Source organism: Octopus sinensis, unplaced genomic scaffold, assembly GCF_006345805.1.
Source record: "Octopus sinensis unplaced genomic scaffold, ASM634580v1 Contig11032, whole genome shotgun sequence".
NCBI classification, from domain to species: Eukaryota; Metazoa; Mollusca; class Cephalopoda; order Octopoda; family Octopodidae; genus Octopus; species Octopus sinensis.
Window position 1 is genome coordinate 1 of NW_021832233.1, and position 11158 is coordinate 11158.

The 11158-nt window shown below is 35.3% G+C and overlaps 1 pseudogene; it reads left to right on the forward strand.

The window, feature by feature from the left end:
- The first annotated feature begins 10050 nt into the window (after window positions 1–10050).
- On the forward strand, window positions 10051–10151 carry LOC115228829 (annotated as a pseudogene).
- Window positions 10152–11158: the final 1007 nt, after the last annotated feature.

Consider the following 11158-nt stretch of genomic DNA (forward strand, 5'->3'; position numbering starts at 1 on the left):
GTTTCTATTCGAACTTCTCCCACAACACAGCCATCGGCAAATAAATATTTTAATAAGTTATTAATAATTTTGTCCGGGAATTCCTGCGTAATTTCATGAAAGTCCAGCCTTTAATTGTCGATCTCATTTCTACTGACACTGACCTCACCCTAGTTTTATGTGTGTGTGTGTGTACGAATGTTTGTACGTGTGTATGTGTGCACGTGTATGTATGTCTGTACCACTGTGTTGTGTGCTTAAGTGTGTGTTCGTTCTTCTGTTTGTTTGTTTGTTTTTTGCGTGTATATATGTCTGTTTGGTTGAACTTGTTTCCGAACAGATATTTTTCAAACACAGCAACAGAAGACAAAGGAAAACATTCGCTAAATATAATTCGGTATTTACACTGATTTTTCCCCTCTTTTTCCTTCCTTTATATCTCTCAATCTGCCCCCCCCCCCCAGCCGCCCAACCTTATGCTCTATTTCTCTCTCGTCCCCCCCTCTCACTCTCAATATCATTCATTAAATTACACTATATCGTCAAATAGTATTTCACCTTAATCTTCGCAATAATTTGAATGGCAGGCTTCTCGGGACTCCGAAAAATGTCTACCTTACGGCTAAATTATTTGGTCGCTGATTCAGATAAGTCTCCACTCTTTCTCGACTGTGCCTCTTCCTACAAAATTTATTTGGTCGATGAGAGACGTTAGAAAAACATCTTCATACAACAATATCGCCAAATAAACTAATTACACGATGAACTTCAGAGCAGAGACGGCAACATTACGCGGTAAATCATAGTAAAACGTGATATAGATTTATCAATTTGTGGCTTAATGAGAGAGAAACGACAACACCTTTGACCCTTTTACTGGGTCTCTTCTTTAGATGCTATCTATAGTGTTCGGACTTGTAGCAGGACCACTTTCAGTATATATGAGCAGTGTTCCGATATGGGTCTTTCCTGGTTATCTGTAATTAATCAGGACTCAACTATTTCTGGCACTATGTCAACCTTGGTGATATTTCAACTGAGAGTAATTTAGCGCCGTATTGTGCGCAGAACTGTCTTATGTACGTCGTTGAATGTCTTCTTCATAACCCAGTAACAATGTAAGCATAAATTAAAATAACTAAAATAAAGAAAAAGTACACAACAATAATATTAACAATAACTTATAACCTTGACACAAGGTCACAAATATGCAGAATAAGTCATTGGCGACCGTTAACAGAAAGAAAAAAAAAATATCCATCAAGTGCGAATGTGCATCTATCTTTCTAAGAATCCCCCGAGAATTTATGAAGAAATTTGCGACGTATGAGTTATGATTGCTAAATCTAACTCTTAGAGTAGAGAAAGAAGCTGACAACTGCAGCATAAAAGCTTTACCTTAACACCAACTACGAGAAGAAATCAATATTGCCAACGTCAGGAAACTCTAAAAGCTATGTGAGAAGAGAATTTGATGAGATAATAGAAAATGTGCTTAGAGGATGCAATGTTATTAGCTCTCATTGAATGATTACACAGCAATGAGAAAACAGCTGAGCCCTGGCGCTAGTTAATATATTGAAATGCTATCAGATCTACAACTGAATTCTCTAAATGATATAACAATACTCTAGAGTGCCTGAAAAAAATGATTGAGCATTGAGCCCTTGAGTTAGGTTTAAGATGTTACCGACTGGATGATAAATATACGCCAGCCATATGTGGTTATCACAGAGAAAAAAAAAGAGGAGAAAAACAATTATATATCTATAGACTAATTGCCAGGTTATGTCCAAAAGACAAAAATGTTACCACTATGAAGACGGAAATGATTCTAAGAGAGGAAAAATATTATTGGTGATAGAAATCTTGAAATTCTGGTAAGGAATCTACGAATATTGCCTGCTAACCACTTTCTTTCTGATAAAAAATATCAATGAAACGAAAGACTTATCTAAAGAGAATTCCAGTCAGTTGTCCTTTTGGAATGGTCACAAGCACTGAAAATAATGCCCGCTCACGTCCTATTAATTACTATGGATGGAAATACCACAAGGTATTTGATACTAGTTACTGGTGTCTACAAGCTGCAGTAATAATCGCTAAAATCCCCTTTATAATAATAAAACTATCGTTCTATTTCAATTGAGTTGTCCAACATATACACATACACACAGGCACACACACTGATATACGCATATATGAGGTAATATATATACAGGGTGGACCAAACTGATCTGACACATTTGGAGGCTTAATAAAAGCACAAAATAAGAAATAATGAAAAGAAAGATTTTATTTTCTGAATGTACATATAATGCCATTTTATTTGATTAAGTTTTAAAAATTAAATCAGCTAAATGCTTCCCATCATTGTCAACACATTGTTGGAGACGTTCATGAAAGTTATCGATAACTCTATGGATCATTTCTTCTGGAATGGTTGCTATTTCTACACAAATTGCACGTTTTAATTCATCAATAGATTGAGGGCGATGACTGAATAATTTTGATTTTAAATATCCCCACAAGAAGAAATAACATTTCACCATTCCAGAAGAAATGATCCATAGAGTTATCGATAACTTTCATGAACGTCTCCAACAGTGTGTTGACAATGATGGGAAGCATTTAGCTGATTTAAGTTTTAAAACTTAATGAAATAAAATGGCATTATATGTTCATTCAGAAAATAAAATTTTTCTTTTCATTATTTCTTATTTTGTGCTTTTATTAAGCCTCCAAATGTGTCAGATCATTTTGGTGCACCCTGTATAGATACTCAATATGTACACGTATATACGTATGTATATATATGTAATTAGAAATACGCGTGCGTCTAGGAGTGTGTGCACGCGTACGCGGGGTGTGTATATGTGACTGTGCGTGTATGTGTTTTTCAATTTTATTGACACGAAAAAATAAACAGTTATATCTACTGGACAATATGCTAACATTACAACATTAAAATTGACAATAGGTGGTATAAGCATGTGCCAAACAATGTTCAAGACAACGACCGAGCCACAATCATCTGAAATCTGCCGGTTTAAACCGACAAAGAAATTAAGCTAATCGCCCAAACAAACATATCAAGGATTGGGTGGGATGGAGGAAAACCCTGCTTAGTGACATGTATTACAGCCTCTTCTGATCAAAATATTGTCAAAAAAGGAAGTGGAGAAACTGTCATAGTACAAAGACCTTGAAATTGAAGTAGTCAAGATGTGGGGCATGAAGGTAAAAACAATATAAAATAATAATTGGAGCATTGAGCATGAAAAGATAACATATGAACAAACCTGTAGAAGCTATAACTGTAGCTTCTACAGTTATAAATGTAGAAGCTGGGATAATAATAATAATAATAATAATAATAATAATAATAATAATAATAATAATAATAATAATAATAATAATATCAATAACATCAACAATAATAATAATAATGACATATTACCAGCCAATATACGCGACTAGTCCAGAAGAAATATAGGAGATGCCATGACAATATAGCCAGACTTCACCATTGGACACTTTGCAACAAGTATGGACTTGACAGAGCAAAGACCTGGTACGACCACAAACCTCAAGGCATCGTCGAAAATAGAAATGCAAAGATCCTATGGGATTTTATGATTCAGTGAGACCATGAGATAGAGAATGGGAAACCGGACATAGTCTTAATTGAGAAAGAAAACAAACTATGCTGGATCATAGATATAAGTATGCCCAACTGACAACAATGTATGCGATAAGGAAGAAATTAATGTCGAGAGATATGACAGGTTATCTTGGGAAGTTAAGCAGTTGTGGTCGATAAAAAAGGTAGCAGTAGTACCAATAATTGTCGGAGCCCTTGGAACAGTAAGCAAAGATCTCGTGAAGTACGAGGAACAAATGGGGGCTGCAATAAGTGTAGAGCACTTGCAGAAAACTGCACTGCTTGGAACCGCCGCTCGGATATTCCGAAAAGTGCTTGAAAAATAAGAGGTGTTACCTTAGTTCACTGGTAATGAACAGCCGACACCGCAGTACATTTCCAGTGCTAGAAGCTGTGCAAAAACAACAACAACAACAACAACAATAATAATAATAATAATAATAATAATAATAATAATAATAATAATAATAATAATAATAATAATAATAATAATAATAACAACAACAACAGTGATCAATAAAATGCATGATAGTGCAAAAAAAGAATATAAAATGTACGGAAATAAAAAATAAAAACCTTTTTCTTCTTTCCAAAATAATTTATTTTCAGGGATGAATTCCAACATCTTCAAATGAAATGGTAAAGAAAGAATGGAACTAAAAGATAAAAGCACGCCAAGAGAGACGTCATGTTTTTATCTTGGAAATCTTCACTCATTTCGAATCTATTTATTTCATTTACACACACACACACACGGCGCGTGTGCACAGTTACACTCAACACATACACGTGTACGCTTCACTCACGCACGCACACAAACATCATGCACACCCACATGCACACACACACACAGACATTCACTCACGAACACAAACGTACACAAACAAGCACACACACACACACACACACACACACATACACACACACATTGTTCTGTGTATTTAATTTTCAGTCGTTGTAATGGGGAAGTCGACAGCTATTAATTTTCCTTCGACTAATTAAAACAGGTGAAAGAAATAACACTAAGAAGAATTATTATCTTTTTATTATTATTATTATTATTATTATTATTATTATTATTATTATTATTATTATTATTATTATTATTATTATTATCATTATTATTACTGTGTGAGAGAGCAGTGCATGCCATCAAAGTGACTATTATTATCATTATTATTGCTCCTCTTCTTCTTCTTCTTGTTCTTGCTGTTTTTTTGCTTTTATCATTATTGTTATCAGTAGTAGTAGTAGTAGTAGTAGTAGTAGTAGTAGAAGAAGAAGAAGACGAAGAAGAAGAAATTGAAGAAGAAGAAAATGAAGAAGAAGAAGAAGAAAAAGAGGAAAATGAAGAAAGAAGAGAAGAAGAAGAAGAAGAAGAAGAAGAAGAAGAAGAAGAAGAAGAAGAAGAAGAAGAAGAAGAAGAAGAAGAAGAAGAAGAAATAGGAGTGATGATCTTTGTAAGCATGCACTTCGCAAAGCTACATGGAGAGGACTTTCTTTTATCATCATCTCATGAATGGAGTGTCTTGTATTCTTTCTTTGTGCCAAACAGAATGTATCGGATTAATTCTTGAATGCTCACCACAAAATTCATCGTGGGTGGGGAGAAATTGAAGAGTTATCTTTAGATATTTGTTTTGTGGAACATTTGTTTGCAATTATCCATCTTGTTTCGTTTATGAATTTCTTCGGTGTACATGGCCGAATTTGAAGAAGCGGGAAGAGGATCTATTATTCACTGTGGCCACAAAGAATACAATAGCAAATTAACTGAATACAGAAAAAGAGTTTTAGAAGAAAATGAAACACTACAAATGTTAATTTAACACAGATATAACCAAAGATATCTAATTTTAGAATGCATAAAAGAAAAATATTTGAAGAAACGCCAACCAACAAGAGAATAACAATTACACGAACGAAGCAAGCAGCGAAACTCGCTTTGTTATAATTGCTAACCAAAACTAAACAAAACTTCTGTACATTGGTCAAATGTAAATAAGGGAAAATGTGTGGATACGCCAGTTACAAAAGCAAGTGCCTCCTTGCCCGAAAATTTTATCGATGAAAGTAAAGTGTTATACCTCAGTTTCTTTTATTCTAAACTAGAATTACAAATGTTTTCATTTAGTTTAAAAGCAATAAGTAGTAAAAATTATAATCGTTGTACGTGAGATGAAGAAGAAGAAGAAGAAGAAGAAGAAGAAGAAGAAAAAGAAGAAGAAAAAGAAGAAAAGAAGAAGAAGAAGAAGAAGAAAAGAAGAAGAAGAAGAAGAAGAAGAAGAAGAAGAAGAAGAAGAAGAAGAAGAAGCAAGTTTGTATCAAGTTAGTAAAGGTATCATACCCACAGGCAATCTTCAGGACGAGGCAGTAGTTAGAGAGTAGTCGAATGCAGTCTACCGATACAGCACTAATAGGAATTTGTGTATCATTCTCCCGGTTGTCTACGTCCTTGATGACACGTCGATAGATTCCGATGCAGTCACAGGCTACATCCGGCATCTCAATCAGGTGTGAAAATTCAATTGTAATTGGCTACGTAAACATTATTTTCATGGCGACGGCACTTAACTAATTATTTCGTTTGTAATTTCTTTTGAAAGATATTCGTTTTTGCTTTAGCTAGAATTCGAAACTGCTTCTCATTTCAGATTTTTATTGCAGCCAATATGTGCAGAAGCGAAAGCCAGCCATGGAATTTTAAATTTAGGACGCTCATTTTTTGGAGTTGTAATTATCTTGCAAGCGTCTTAATCTAAGACTGTGTTGCCACAGAAGGAACTACAGCATGGAGGGGCCATTTAATGACTCATAAGTTTGTTAAATTCACTTTCAATTGAAATATATTTCATGAAGTGCCAAAATCGTCGTCACACATTTGTAACCTGACAACTGACAAAGTGGATTTCAGTGCTTCGTTTGTTATTACCTGATTCTTTTATGATGTAGCTGCCACACTTTTTCATATTGGCCATATATAGCCTGCTAATGCTGTGTCATTCCTTTTAGTAAAAATAATGGGCAATTAAAGAAAACTGATCATAGACTCTTAAAAATAATTTACCATTGACACACAGAGAAAAAAAAAAATTTTGAATCTGATACAAAACAATATTTAAAACATAGAAGCGACAAGGACTGGCTGAAATTCGTAAAATTATTTGATAATAATATATTTGATTCTTAGAAAAGAAAAATTCCTTCCCAAGTCAGTGTTTTCATTTCGACAACGACAATAAACTTTGTAAATGTAATATTCTTGTATCGATTAGATTGATTTTACTTTTCCCCAACACAAAACATTGACATTCTGTATTTTTCTGACTAAACCATTCTAAATCTGTGTATTGACACGACAGTTGCCAATGTCGAGACTGTGCCAAAGGATCTAAGATAATTAAGCCGTATTGATCATGTCAAAAGAAAATATAAAATTATTTCAGAAATTGGCACATGGTCACACAATTATAGAAAATAGGTTCTACTTGATACAATAATCCACCCTCGTGGTTGCCTTGTATTCATAATATAACACTAATTCACTTATTAGATGTTATACCAATTTGACTTGTATTGGCAACACGGATAGAATACTACGTGCAAAATACTGCGAGTGTTTGCAACAACAGTCTCCAGATTCTATTACAGAATGACGTCACCAGAAATATTATATATTTATTATTTTATGCTGACGTACGTTCCATTTGATATATTCATTCATTGAGATTCTGATAGTGACATAATGGTAGGGTTGTGAAAACTTCAGAGAGCAATGGATATGGGGGCAGTAGGGGATATGGTTCTATTATATTCAATTGAGTAAAGTAACACTAGGAAATACAAGACAAATTTTCCAGTAAGGAAGAAACTACAATATCGATTTCAAATATTAGCACAAGGCCAGCAGTTTGGGGTATGGGGGGGGGTAAGTCAATTACGTCGACCCCAGTGACGAACTGGTACTTATTTTATCGACTCCGAAAGGTCGAAGGGCAAAGTCGACTCCGGCGGTATTTGAACTGAGAAAGTAAAGTCGAAAGAAATGCCCCTGAGTATTTTCCGGCGCGTTAACGTTTCTGCCAGTTCCCCACCTTCTATGAGAAAATATGATATCAACGAGAGATCTTGCCTAAGAAATCATTCAAAAACAAAACAAGCACCAAACAACAAGAAAAAAATTTAAAAAATAAACAAGGAGGTAATACACTGCTATATAATTACATAATGTTTTTGCTACTGTTGCTGCCGGCAATTTGTAGTTTCCTATTGAGAAGAAATATCGTGAACAGCATCTTAACAGCCTCTCTAAGCATTCAGACATAGAGTTTTGATAAACATATATTTTTTACTGCAATCTTACTTTTGTAAAACAACATGGTGCTATTTTCAAGAAAATATAATTCCTATTTTCTTGTAATTCCTATTTCATTCGATAGTTTTTATAATTATTTTTAAGCAGTATTTTATAAGGGATTTATAAAATTTGAGCTAGTTATCAATTTAGATTTCCTTCAATCTACTATTACCTTATTTAGTGATTAGTGGACATTCTATGGTACCATCTTAAGGAACATTCGTCAATCATATCAGTCTCAGAACAGGCCAAAGCGTGGTTCTGGTTGGCCATCCTGATAAAACTTATCGTCGAAGGCATTCCAGCCATAATTTATTTCAAGCAGAAAGTATTATGAACTACGTTAATATTTTTTTTTTCTTTTCATTTTCAGATAAATCCTATGGTTATAAAGAAGTTTCTAGCAAGTCAAGCGATCACATGAAAAACTTAATGAGACACATTTTACGTCCAAAGAAACTTCAGGAAATCCTTGCAACAGAAAGCCGGATGTGGACAGCCAGATGTGTGTGCGTCCACAGGACAGCTTGGTGTGTGCAGGTGAACGAGACAACCTGTTTTTGTGAAGGAGTATTGGATTTAATGAAGTGAAACTCTGGAGATGCTACTTTTATTTTGTTGTCTCACACGTAGTTGAAGATTTGTGCCCATGTTTCCCTGCGTCGCAGTGGTATTTTATTAATCTCGTGAATGCCGAGAGAATGGGAACAGAATATGCTCCTCTTTTTGGAGTGAAATTTCCAAAGCCCGAAAGTGTTAGGCGGCCTAAACATTCTCTAGCATTTATGATACGTAGAAATGACTATAGGAATGGAGTCGGAGTTTGAAAGTCACAAGGAGGGGTGTGAGAACTGGAAATTGACAAAACCGAAAAAAAAAGAAAAAAAAAGAAGAAATAGACAGCTTCCAGTTCACATGATTATTCATTGTAAGCCTAGTACTTATTCTATTGGTCTCTTTTGCCGAACCGCTAGCTTACGGTTGTCAAGCAATGGTGGGGAACAAAGACAGACACCCAAACACACACACGCACACACACGCACACACACATATATACGTATATCTACAACGAGCTTCTTTCAGTTTCCGTCTAGCAAATCAACTCACAAGGTTATGGTCGGTCCTTGGCTATAGTAGAAAACACTTACCCAAGATGCCACGTAGTGGGACTGAACCCGGAATTATGTGGTTGGGAAGCAAGCTTCTTATTTCTTTATTGCCCACAAGGGGCTAAATATGGAGGGGACAAACAAGGAAAGACAAAGGGATTAAGTCGATTACATCGACCCCAGTGCGTAACTGGTACTTAATTTATCAACCCCGAAAGGATGAAAGGCAAAGTCGACCTCGGCGGAATTTGAACTCGGAACGTAACGGCAGATGAAATGCGTCTATGCATTTCGCCCGGCGTGCTAACCATTCTGCCAGCTCACCGCCTAATTTGAAAATATCGGATATATAACCAGATAACAAGGTGTATAGAATTAATGTAGAACTCAAATTTCTTCTAATCATAAGCACTGCATGACTCGCATTCGCACAACAAAACATCAGAAGCTGGTATATCAGGAATCAATATATCGATTAAGTTGTTGTTATTTCGTAGTGTCCTTATTTACCCCTCTGCTGTCTGTGAAGTTGTTAAAGATGGACATCAGAGGAGATTGCAGTGTCTGAGCAAGCGTTTAAGACAAAAACAAACACAGAGCATGAAAAATGATGTGGTTATGAGAAAATATGTGTGAGGTGTGAGAGATTTGCGTGAAAAATTCCAAACGTTTTTTTAGTGCATTACCGTTGTGTTTTTCTTAATGCTTTCTGTGTCTCTCACTTTCAATGTTTCTGTCTATACTATATGCACAATCACACACACACACACACATACACACACATAAACACACCTACACAAATACACACACATACACAGACATCCACACACGCAAACACGCCCGCATATACTCACACGCATATTTATATATACGTGCATATATGTTAACATAGATACATACATACATTCATACACACATATATACATACACATACATATATAATAGCTACGGCAGTATATATTCTAAAATAACGATACAGAAAAGATTCGCATTGCCCCAAAGCAAGAATGACCCGCAAATTATATATATTATATATATATATGTATATATATATATATATATATATATATATATATATATACGTATGTATGTATATATATATGTATGTATATATATATGTATATATATATACTTCGGTGTATGTGCATATAGACATATATATAGAGAGAGATGCATACAGTCAAGTGTGCATGAGAGAAAGAGAGAGGGAGAGAGAGAGGGAGAAAGGGAGAGACAAAGAGAGGGGCAGATAGATAAATAGACAGATAGACAGGCAGACGAATAGATAAAAATTGATGTACAAAATAATGTTTCAGAAATTTGAAAATTCACAAATCGCTAATCCGATCTTCATTTCGATGCCAGTTTTCGGGCGATTATGTTAAGGTGTAACAAAAAATATATATATATTCGTTATTACTCACAGGGGGCTAAACACAGAGGGGACAAACATGGACAGACAATGGGATTAAGTTAATTACATCGATCCCAATGCGTAACTGTTTCTTATTTTATCCACCCCGAAAGGATAAAAAGCAAAGTCAACTTCGGCGGAATTTGAATTGAGAACGTAACGGCAGACGAAATACCGCCATGCGATTCGCCTAGCATGCTTAGGTTTCTGCCAACTCGCCGCCCTTCAAATAAAATATTGTTAGAGAACTGCAGCAATAGATATCAGATCTACAAAATGAAGTTTCTTTTTACATAGAAATGCGCATTCACACAGAAACAAGAATATATGTACATGCATGTATGCGATTCTATATAACACACATATATACACATATCTAGACAATGTACATATAGGCGCAGGCGTGTCTGTATGGAAAGATGTCTGCTTTCCAATCACATGGTTCCAGGTTCAGCCTCATTGCGTGGCGCCTTGTGTAATTGTCGTCTAATGCAGCTTCAGGCTGAACAAACCTTCCGAGTGATTTTTGTAGACCCGGAAACTGATAGAAGCCTGCCGCATATGTATATATGTGTGTGTGTGTCTTTGTGTCTGTGTTTTCCTCCTGCCCTCAGCTTGACAAATGGTGTTGGTGC